Source organism: Balaenoptera musculus, chromosome 14 (genome assembly GCF_009873245.2).
Source record: "Balaenoptera musculus isolate JJ_BM4_2016_0621 chromosome 14, mBalMus1.pri.v3, whole genome shotgun sequence".
Lineage (NCBI taxonomy): Eukaryota > Metazoa > Chordata > Mammalia > Artiodactyla > Balaenopteridae > Balaenoptera > Balaenoptera musculus.
In genome coordinates this window covers 32037978-32050153 of record NC_045798.1, presented here as the reverse complement: position 1 = coordinate 32050153, position 12176 = coordinate 32037978, and the positions used below count along the sequence as shown (strand labels likewise).

Genomic DNA, 12176 nt, shown 5'->3' with positions numbered 1-12176 from the left:
CTGAAGGACAAAAACAACTAAAAGCTAAATAGTGGAACTCCTATAAAAATAATTTTCCACCCAACCAGGCTCAGAGATACAATGATAGAATAATATATCTGAATTTGCTTCTAGATCACCTAACTAATAAACTGACTCAAGCTGTACTAGATTGAACTATTTCAATTTAACTACAGTTCCTACTGGTTGGAAATACTGAGAGAGAAAACCAAAAGCTTCTTTCTGAAATTTTTCGTGAATGATAATTGAAATATCTAACAGTGGGTAAATTATTCAACCTGTTATGTTATATCCAAGGATATCATGGGTATAAACAGAAGATTTTTGGTAACATGCACCATTCTTGTCGAAAATCTGAATGAACTTTACATCTTTACTTTTTTTTCATTAATTTTGTTTGCAAAATCTGTTCTCTCTCCTTGTGTATGTGAATGTGTGTATATATGTATACTATGTGTGTGTATGTGTGATTCACAAACATCATATTGATATAAACTCATTCTTAAGTGATTTTTTAAAAATTAGTTTAGATTAAATTAGATTTTCAAATTTATTATCCTTTTTTGAATCACACATCCAACATGTTCTCAGAAAGACGTATTCATTTTCTATAATGCATTTGCAATGAAGTAACATGATCCAAAATTCAGCCCATTTAGATATTGTTAGCTTAAAAATTGTTTTTATTATATGAAACTCTAATTATGAAAATGTTCAAAATCCAGATTCAACCAAAAATGGCTAAATTTTGCTATGTAACACAGTGTCCCCAAAGTTGGTGTCTTCAAGCAGTACCTGTAGCTGTCAGTTCTGTGGGTCAGCAGTTTGGGCTGGACTCAGCTGAGTGGCTCTGTGATCTGGGTTGTGCGGGGCTGTCTTGGCTGGGCTCCCCCATGCATCAGTGGTCAGCTGTAGGTCAGGGTCAGCTGGGGCCTGGCTGGGACAGCTCAGCTCTGCTTCCCAGGGTCCCTGTCCTCCAGCAGGTGGCCTGGACCTTTTCACCTGGTAGTGAATAAGTCTTCTTCTTCTCTGGTAGCCTCAGGTTTATTTATCATAATTAGCCTTTATTTCTTTATAGACACCTATTATATGCATATATAGTATCTAGACTTAAGAGGGTATAATGTTCTTCCTAAAGCGATCTAACTAATGTGCCACATGCTTCATACTGAGAGGCAGCTTGGTATCCTGCTGAAAAGCACAGACTCTGAGACAGTTTGCCTGGGGGTCATATCTCATCTCTACCACTTACTAGCTGAATGACCGTGGACAAGTTACTTAACCTCTCTACACCCCAGTTTATTGTCTTCTGTAAGAGTTAATATAAGTAAAGCATTTAGAAGAATGCCTGGTATATTTTATATATATATATATTTATGTAATATGTTAGCTATTATTACTCATCATTAATAGTCAATATATTTACCTATTCATCTTAACACTTCATTTTGTAAAATGAAAATTCTTAACACTTCATTTTGTAAACACAACTAACAGCTTTCACAATCACCATTAATTATTGTAGCATTTTTTCCCTTGCAGTAAAAAATGTACATTTATAATTCAATGGATTTGGTAAAATTTCAACTCAGATTTTTCATACTGAGTTACATCTAGAATGATTATGCATATCTGAAAATTAACGTTTGGATCTTGGAAAGAAATCTGAATGGCATACCTGGTTAATATTTCTGACCTTGTTAAGCTGAATAGGCAAGGATGATGTAGTCTATATAATCACATGATCATTGATACTCATGACTACAGGAGGGCCAGAAATTACCTTGAAGTAGGCATTCAGCTATTCCATCTCCCTAAGCTAAAACCAGATACATTTGGATAAAAACTGGGGCCGAGGCCAGACTTTGGCACATGGCTATTCTGTACCAGGCACTCCTCTAAGAAGCGTTCTAAGTGAATCATCTCATTCAGTTCACTGAACACCCTCTTTGAAACGGGCACAATTTTATCCCCACTTCCTAGTTTAGGAGACTGAGGCAGAGTGACGTTAGCTAACTCTCTCAGTGACATCCAATAAGTAGCCGAATCAGGATCCAAATCCAGGCTGTCTGGTTGCAGAGCCCCAGCCCTTTCCACCAAGGTCAAGGCGCCCTGTGTCCTATCCCGCACCAGGAGTCCTGGTCCACATAGCCCTCAGAACCTCTTTCAAAGTAGGCACTCTTCTTGTTTCTAGATTAGTCTACTCAGGATTCTCCCCAGCCTGCTCTAGAAGGGCAAAGAGCGTGACTCTATGTCTTTACAATAGGAATGCTGTAAAAATCTCTGTGCTTCCTTCCTGATCACGTGCAGGAGCTTCACCAGAACCTCACACATGTTTGGGTTTGAAATTTTTACGTATTTAAGAAATTTACTCATGTTTAAAATCATACCCGACATTTGCTCTAACTTAAATGTCTTGATTTCGTGGTGAGAATGAATATTTTCCCAGGCATCTCTTCTCTAATTGTATTTCTGCTAATATGAATTGCCTCTTCATATCGTTTGCTAATTATTTATCGGTGTCTTAATGCTTTTTCTGATTAATTATCCAACAGATTCCTTAAATTCCAGACTGTTCTGATCACTCATAAATTTGATGGTGTATCATCAGTGTAATGCGAAGACCAGATTAATTTCCTTGACTGACTAACCTTGCTACATTTTGATAATTCCTCCTTTCTGCCCTATGATCCCACGAATGCCTGCTGGGCTCCGCCTTCTGACCCCAGCCAGGCTAATGAAACATCTCATGCAAAATCTTTTGCTTCCTCTTCAGGAATATGGGGAGCTCCCATCTGGGGATGTTAACAGAACCCTTGGAGTTTCTTGGAGAACGAATTTTTTTATGGCAAAGGGTGACTCCTTAAGCTGAAAATGTCAAATATGATGCACTTTTAAAATATTTCGGTTTGGTTCATATTTCATATAGAAGCTTACTGTGTAATGCCTTCTTAAAATCTTTTTTTGTTTGTTTGTTTTATTTTGTTTTTTTGTTTGTAATGTCTTCTAGAAACAAGACATAGTTTAGTTGGTAGGCAGACTATCACCAGACACACGTGCAAAAAAAAAAAATATCTAAATTAACAGTAGCTTAGGGAAAAAATAAGCAGAAGCTTCTATTGTGATGGCTTATGTCATTTGAGACTTAGAACAAAAATGAACTCTTTTCTAAAGCCGTCAATTGATAAAAAGCCTGACTTACATGGGAAATTAAGCAGCCTCTTGAGAACATTCTAACCAGACTACCTGTCACTTCCCCATCCTCGTACCTGGGGCTCATTTGCTGAGATACGGTCATTAGCGTCGTCAGATAGTTAAAACGTGTTTGTTCTTTACTTATAAATTATAAAGCACACACCTAGTATTTTCCAGCTAAGTCATTAAAGTGGTTTGTCTAGATGACACACTAGAATACAAGTGAGTTCTCCTTAAAGCATCACTTTTCTTATGGAAGGAGAGACATTACTTCTCTCAATGGAACCCCCAGGGTTTCTTCTGTTTTCCAGAAACCTCTTCCTTCCTGCTTTGTCTCTCATATGATAACTGTGTCTCAAAACTCTTTTTTTTTTTAAGAGTTTCTGGTTGACGGTTCTAGGTTGTAAACCCACACATTTTACAGCCACTTCAGGCTGCAGTTATGTAAATATTGGTGACCTTAATAGATCTGATTTGTTAACCTGTAAATTTTTTTTGTTTCTGTGCTCAATTCAAAATATTTCTAATACGATAGACAGCCTAGCTGTGAGGTTCTTGCTGGAAGAATCGGTCCAAGTTTTGTTGTTTGTAGTTCTCAAAATGATCAGTACATAATGTATCAGATGAGTCCTGCCATGGCTAAAAATGACTAGTTAAGGCAAATTAATATCTTTTGATCACCTCAGTATTTCTAAGAGTAATAAAGAATAAAAATACCCATTCAGTTATCCTATGAATCACTAAATTAACAATTGCATTATCTTTGAGGCATTTAATTTAAATGTCCTGAAGCAAGTGTTTTATATACATTTTAGGTGTGAGCTATGCTTATTATTTTTTTTAATTATTTTTTTATTGACGTATAGTTGATTTATAATGTCTCAGGTATACAGCAAAGTGATTCAGTTATACATATATATATATATGTATTCTTTTTCAGATTCTTTTCTGTTGTAGGTTATTATGAGATGTTGAATGTAGTTCCCTGGGCTATGCAGTAGGTCCTTATTGATTATCTATTTTATATATATGAGTGTGTATCTGTTAATCCTAACTTGTCCCTCTCCCCCTTTCCCCTTTGGTAACCATAAGTTCGTTTTCTATGTCTGTGAGTCTATTTCTGTTTTGTAAGTAAGTTCATTTGTATCATTTTTTTTTAGATTCCACATACAAGTGATATCATGTGATATTTGTCTTTCTCTGTCTGATTTACTTCACTTAGTATGATCATCTCTAGGTCCATCCCTATTGCTGCAAATGGCATTATTCCATTCTTTTTTTATGGTTGAGTAATATTCCATTTTATATATTGATATATACCACATCTTCTTTATCCATTCATCTGTCAATGGACATTTAGGTTGCTTCCATGTCCGGGCTATTGTAAATAGTTGAACTATGCTTATTATTAATTTTATAGCACCTAGATTGATGCAGAATTCCCTTGGGGAGCACAGAGTGCCTTTTACTAGCCAGTATGACATGCAAGAAGGCCGGGCCACAGGAGTCCCCAGCTTCCCTCCTGCTGAGAGCACGTACTGGACTCTTCAGGAGGGAAGAGATCGTGCAGTTGGAGAGTATAGCTTGAGCTTCCCTGTGGGATGGTGTTGCTTCTTTGCCATCTTACTGTATTTTCACCAGAGTTCTAGGAACATGGCAAAAATCATTGCAACTAACAGATGTTCTTCTAGCTCAGTAATTATTGAGAATCCACAAGGAAGGCAAGAAGAGAGAGGGGAAAAATAGAAAGGGACAGAGGGCATCTGGATGAAGAGAGAATTTTTTTTATTAAAAGTTTTCTTCTCTAGTGGTTGCGAAATACGTATTTCACATTCGTGCTCGGGTGACATTTTCGAAAGAGGCGCAGAAAAGGCCCTTCGAAAAAGGAAGGATGCTTGATGCCTGGTCTGCAGAACTGGAGTGTGGCCGTGGAGAAGGAGGTTTCATCAGGCTGAAATGGGTGCTAATAAGTGCTTTTAAAGTGCTGGTGGCACCTCCCCGCAGAGGTTTTGTTCCCTTAGAGCTTTGTTCCCGAGTTCATTTATTTCTCCACAGTCTTCATCTTCCCTATTTCACAAGGTTTCTCATCAGAAAAGACGTTGTCTTTAGCACCATTGTTATACTGGCTGAGGGAGCAGGAGGAGGGATATAGTATTTTGGTATTATGATATTTGAGGGATAAGATCAAATTTAAAATTACACATTGGAAAGAAAAAGCTTTCTCACTGAGGAGGCAGAGCACAGGTTAGATCTTATTGATTTGGGGATACTGGTGGGCCTTAAAGTACGGCCTTAAAGCGGTCTTGGGCTATGAAATCAGTTGTGGGTCATATCCAACGTTCATTGACTTATTTATGTTGCAAGATGAAATAGGGTAGAATAGGAAATGTGAGTATAATGCACAGACACACATGGTAAGAAACATAGTGATGCATTTTTTTCATGAGAGTTTTGTCCGAATATGTGTGTGTTTGTGTGTTTGCACACACGTATGCTGCCTTGCAGCATGCTGTCTGTTTGATACAATGAATTATGGTGAAAATGTTTGAGAAATATTGTTTTTGGGGCGTTACCTCCGGAGCTTGAATGTAAAAAATTCAAAGTCGCCCCAGCTCTATCAGATGCTGTCAATGGGCCACTTTGGTGAGTTAAGGACTTCTTTGCGTTTCTTCCAGTCTTTACTATTGGGAGAATTTAATGAGTTGGCCTGAGCACTAACTGCACATCTTACTTCCCTGCATTCTCTATTCCTTAAGAACAGCCCAGGTATATGGTGACCTCCGTGTGCCTTGCCCACCAGCTCTCTTCTTTTCTCCTTGCCTTGAAACCGGTTCTTTTTCAATTCCATTCACCATAGTTGAGTCTGTCTCTTCTCTGTGTGTCCACTTGCGTCCCACTCTTCCTTTTCATTTTCTTGTACCACTTTCTGTCATAGTCAAAGGGCTTAACTTGATGACTGTTATCTCTGGCTTAAGAAACCAGAGAATTGGGCTTCCCTGGTGGTGCAGTGGTTGAGAATCTGCCTGCCAATGCAGGGGACACGGGTTCGAGCCCTGGTCTGGGAAGATCCCACATTCCGCGGGGCGGCTGGGCCCGTGAGCCACAATTACTGAGCCTGCGCGCCTGGAACCTGTGCTCTGCTACAAGAGAGGCCGCGATAGTGAGAGGCCCGCGCACCGTGATGAGGAGTGGCCCCCGCTTGCCACAACCAGGGAAAGCCCTCGCACAGAAACGAAGACCCAACACAGCCATAAATAAAATAAATAAAATAAACATAGAATAATCATTAAAAAAAAAAAAAAAAAGAAACCAGAGAATTTTTTTCCATTCCTTTCTTTCAGTTTTTCTGTCTCCGTCTTCTTCTTCCACTGTCTAGAAAACATGCCTCTTGGGCACCCGGGGTGCTAAGCCATTGTAACTTTAAGTGCATGCCACTCAGTGGGCTCTGCAGGTCAGAGCTGGTCCCCACAATTTTCCTGGTCCAGGACTGCTATAGAAATTGAGGGCAAGTCTTTAGAAATTTTTATAGGAATTTAAGAGTAAGTTTATGTTTATTTAAGCTAACAAATGTGGGCTTGCATTTTGCATGTCTTTCTATTTCCTTTTTTCTAGAAATCCATGTTCATTGTATTTTACATAAACTCGATCTGAGCTGCAGCAGAAAATTACAAAGCTGGTCCTTCATCATCAGTGGTTTCAGAGGCACTGCTCTAGATAACTGAATTGTTACAACCGGCGTATCTAACGGGTCAGAGGGAGAATGGATGGCCCTGTAACCCAGATTCTGGATATATGCTAGCAAAGGTGGAACTTGTAAACTTTTTATGTAGCTTTTGGATCTTAAGTCCACCGATTTGAAGGCATGGCGGTAGAGGGGAAAATGAAGACAAAACAGCCAAAGGGAGAGAAGAGCCAATGATCTGTGTGCTTTTACTGAAACTAAGAGGCTTAAATAGTGAAAGTTGTAATGGCTTTAAACTTCATAAAATGCTGCTTCTCTGTCAGCAAAGGTACTGAATAACACACACAATTCTCTCTTCCTGCTGCATTTGTTGGGTGCACAAAGTTTCTCAAATGCTGGAGGAGAATTCTTGCAGTTTCCTCAGCCTTTAAAAATCTGGAGGCTCTAACACCAATGCAAATTTTAATGATGGGGTAGAAGGAATAGCTAATTATATGTCATTATTGCCGCCATCACCAGCAGTGATGGGAGATGGGCTCATCAAATGCATTTGCCAATGGATATGATTAAGCTCATTTAATTCACCCAAAGATTCAAGAATACGAACATCACATGTTCTCATAACAGAGTTCTCCTTTTCAGAGAAACCAAAATAATGATTCTTAAAGACCTTCCAAGTCTGCCTGTAGAGACGGCCCCTTTTGAAGCCAGCTCCATTCCGTGCAGATCTTTCCATTTACCTGCAATGTTATATTCTCTCCGCTTCTGTACTAGGTGACTTAAGGGTGTTTATTATCTGAACAGAAACAGAATTTCAATGTTAATTTGAATTCTGATTTCTTTTATTTATTTTCCCAGTTGGAGTATTTTTTGTAGGGAAAAAAACTGAGGTAAGGATGTATCAAAAAGGGGGACCCAATTACTCTTTGGAAATGCATTTCCTCACAGTCCAAACATTGAACTAGAAGATGAAAATTAAATATTCAGCCATAAAGGGACATTTAACAAAGCAGACGTAATAGTCTAGAATTGAATAGAAATGCTTTTAATTCTTTAAACATCAGCTATGATGTTGACTTTCCTTCCATAGTAGGTAGGTGATAAATTCAAACAATTAAAAGGCATCTCACCTGCTATCCCTTTAGACACAACTGGGAATTTACCCCAGGATTCCAAGTTGCTAGACGATGCTAAACATAAATGTTCACACTTTCTTCTGTACGTTCAGCATAGGACAATAGTGCAGCACTGCCAGGAAGTACGAGTGCCGGCTGAAATATCTTCTGTACTTCAAACCATGTGATAAGTCCTCATGACCACACACAGAAGTAAAGATCTCCTTCCCAAAGCTCAAATGTAGGGGCAAGATGGATCGAGTTGAGGGTTTTGTAAAGCGTCAGTACTAATGTTCCTCTCCCATAAAGAAAGGGAAGTTAAACATTACCATTTTAGGTGAAAAAGGATAGGACCCAGGAGGGTTGTGGACAGGCAGGCAGAAATAAATATATAGAGCTAAATGCTGAAGAATTACATATAATTTAGAGAAGCAGGCATTAGGAGGTATGAAGCAACATAGTAATCGTAATGATAATCACCAATAATTTTTGAACCTGTGCTATATGGTGAACACTGTCCTAAATGCCTGTATATGCATTAATCGTTCATTGTGAAGCTACACAGAAATACCAGCTGAGCGACACTTCTCAGGGGACTATACCCCAGGGAACAGGTGCTCAGTAAAGAGAGACTTTTTCTCTAAAATATAGTGTGCATTAGAGAAAGACAAATACTGTTGATGTCACTTATATGTGGAATCTAAAAAATACAACAGACTAGTGAATATAACAAAAAAGAAGCAGACTCACAGATACAGAAAATAAACTGGTGATTACTGGGGGGAGGGGGAAAGGGGGAAGTGAAAGGAGGGGACAGAATTAAGAGATACAAACTATAAGGTATAAAATAAGCTACAAGGGTATATTGTATAATACAGGGAATAGAGTTAATATTTTACAATAACTATAAATGGAGTATAACCTTTAAAAGTTGTGAATCACTCTATTGTACACCTGTAACTTATATAATATTGTACAGCAGCTGTACCTCAGTAAAAAGAATACTGTGTGTTGACGAGCTGTTCATTGCTTTCTGGACTGTTTAGAGGCAGGACCTTTGCCTGTGACCAAGGGGACAGTCTAGATGGAGCTGCTTCCAGAGGGCAGAACCAGTGAGGTAGGAAGACGGTTCAAGTAGAGCAGGTGTTTCGACCAGCGCCACACACCTGTCCTTGGAAACCCTTTGACTATTGCACAAAACCATGCACCGAAAATGCTAGATCTTGTAAGAAGAATGGAGCTGACTATTCAAAATCTACACAGCTTTGTAGCCAGAGAACCAACGAAACAGTCACAGCCCTAATAAAAACCCTGGCCTCATTAACTTCCGCCTGGCACTTAGAATCCCTGTGAGTCCATCCTTTGCCCTGTGCCTGAGGGCTTCCACATCCTCCTTCTCACCGGAGGGGGCCTCGGAGTCAGTCATTCCCTTCTGATAGAGACCACTCTCTGCCAGCTGAAATATATGATCCGGGTTCATCATCTCCATCAATCAGCGTGCTTTCCTCTCTAAACTCAGGAGGGGAGCAGAAGCTTCACAGCTTCTTCATCTGGTCTTGCAGTTTCTCAGACAGCCTCACAGAGCGGGAAGAGGTATGGCTCTGTAGAGCCACTAAACTTCTTGCCACTTTTGACCCTAAGCGAAGGCCCTTCTGTAGGAGTTTCACCTTTGTCGAAAGGCCATCACGTAGCCCTTTACTGGAGAGAAAATTTGCCTTGATTGCTCTACAACATTAATGTCCTGCAAAAAATTGCACATGGTCCGAAGGGACTCTAGTGTTATATGGATGTCACTCCCCTATTTGCTAATCCTGTTAGCTAATCTGCATTGCAGCAACATGCCTTGTAACAGGATAGACTGTATTCTGGTTCAAAAGGGGGAAAAAAAGGAGAAAGTATAAAAATCAGGATCATTTGAGTGTTTGCAACTTAAAATACCTGAGTTGCACCTTGACCTCAAGATAAAAATTAGTATTTTGTCCTAGAATGAAGCTTAGTGAGTAAATATTGAAGGATAGGCTGTGTAGTTGGGGAAAATAGTATTTTAGGGAAACCCAGTGATTTCCCAAACAACTATGGTAGGATGTTACCCGGTTTATACCAACGTGTGAAAAGAGACTCTTCATCCAAACTAGACTTTCCAGGATGCAGGAAACCTACTTTTGCTCTCCTATGCATATTGCCATATTTACCATCTCTGGTCGCCCAAGTTTAAGTGATGGAAACACTCCAAGAAGTAATATTCTTGGCAGAGTGACAATACTAAAGCTTTTGGTGATTCAGAGTTGGCTTCAAGGCCGACTCATGCCTTAGCCCCATCAGGGCATATTCTACATTGCAACTATGTTGCAGATGCCAGAGCCCCAAATGATTGAATGTGGAATAAATACACTTATATTTTACTAAAAGCGACAGAGTATAATTTTTAACTCATGTTATAAACACCAACTGCCCTCTTTCAATTTGTGATGGGGTTGGTCCACCCTGTGTATTTTGAAGAGCTTTTTTTTTCACATTTTGTAGAGCATAGCTAACCCAAATCACTGCAGTGATATTCTCTTGTCACATAATCCCTCTCTCTGTCCCCAACTCTTTCTTAAATCACATTTGCAGTTCTTCCTTATTACTGAAATACATGTTCCACAATAACCCTTCCCTTGTGGCTTGACTTTCATATTTCCAGGTGCGTAACATTCGTCTCTTGAAAAATTGCTGTTATTTTCAGATAGCTCCCATAATTTTCCTTCACTGTCATGAAAGGGTTTGTTTTCTCCATATGTGCTCAAATGGCGCATGAAGAAATGTGGAGTTATTGGAGTGTAGCAGGATGAGTAATGGGCTGGAAACCCAGAGGCTCCAAGTTCTGATTTCACCACTGACTCATCCTAAAGCCTGGATAAGATGCGTCCTCATCTCTCTGTTCCTATTTTCCTTACATGGCATTAACACTAGCTGATCTCATGAAGGGGCCCTGAGAGGTAATAGCCAGAAGCAAACATTTTGTAATATTCATCCCTTAACAATAGTCTATTAATTTATAAAGGATATATCTACATTCCTGGTTTTTATTTAGTCCTCCTAATAATTCCCTGGGAAAAGTAGTCTTCTCATTTTGCTCTTTAGGAAATCACAGCTTGTAGATGAGAGAAAATTTCCACACTTTTTCTAAGATTGTGTATGTATCCTTATAGATATGTGTGGGTGTTTACTAAAATATGTATACCCACAAACGTGCATACACACACCTCCTTGAAAATTATGGTTCACAATGAGGGACGTTTTTAAAGGAATACTCAACTGAGGGTAATAGTCTCTTCATGCCGTAGAAACCATGAGTCCAACCACCCTGAGTAGTATTTTTTTTTATATTTATTTTCCAAATTTAGTTGTACTTCCCCCTCAGAATTTCCATACGTTTTTTCCTCTCTGCTAAAGAAGGCTTGTAATGACCTGTTTTCCCGTTCATCTTAGAACATTTTGATTTACCTTTCTTTATGTGATATATAAAATTCATATATTTATTTTAGTTGCTATTTCTGGTGATCTTAGGCATGGGGAAGGTCCAAGTGACCTTTCCCAAGGTCAGGGTATCTGGGAAGCTTGAATCCATCTGGAAACTCTTCAGCACTCATGGGTGGGTTAGTGCCCTGGATGAACAGTTGAAAACAAGGAGCTCACAAGAGACTTGAACGACTGTCCCCCATGGGCACAACCATTGATGGGTAAACTCCGCCATCCCCCCATTATGAGAACACCCCTAGTCAAGGAGAAGCCAGTTGTGACAGTAGTGGGGGGATGGGTGCTGAGCTGCAAGAAAATCATGTTATATTGATGACAAGGAGCATCATCGGGCCAATTTTCTAAGATTCCACCAACCAGAACAATCTGTTCCCTTTCTCTAGATTATATGAGAATCTCAGAGTGTCTGTGATTACTCAGTGGTGGTACCATTGTAGAATAGTGTTGTTTAGAGATGATGGAAAAGTTCAATATCTGTGCAGCCCAGTATGGTAGCAACTGGCCCCATGTGGCTATTGAGTGCTTGAAATGTGGTTCCTGGGGCTGAGGACCTACACTTTCAATATTACAAAACTTTTTTTTTTTATCCAGGTGCTGAATTTTTTTTAATTCATCTTTTTTTTTTATTGAAGTCTAGTTGATTTACAGTGTTGTGTTAATTTCTG

At 39.3% G+C, this 12176-nt stretch overlaps 1 protein-coding gene across 6 annotated transcripts in view; it reads left to right on the top strand.

Annotated features, from left to right (window-relative positions):
- Positions 1-12176, top strand: part of PTPRM (protein tyrosine phosphatase receptor type M) — a 749712-nt gene that overhangs the window by 260665 nt on the left and 476871 nt on the right. The window lies entirely within an intron of this gene.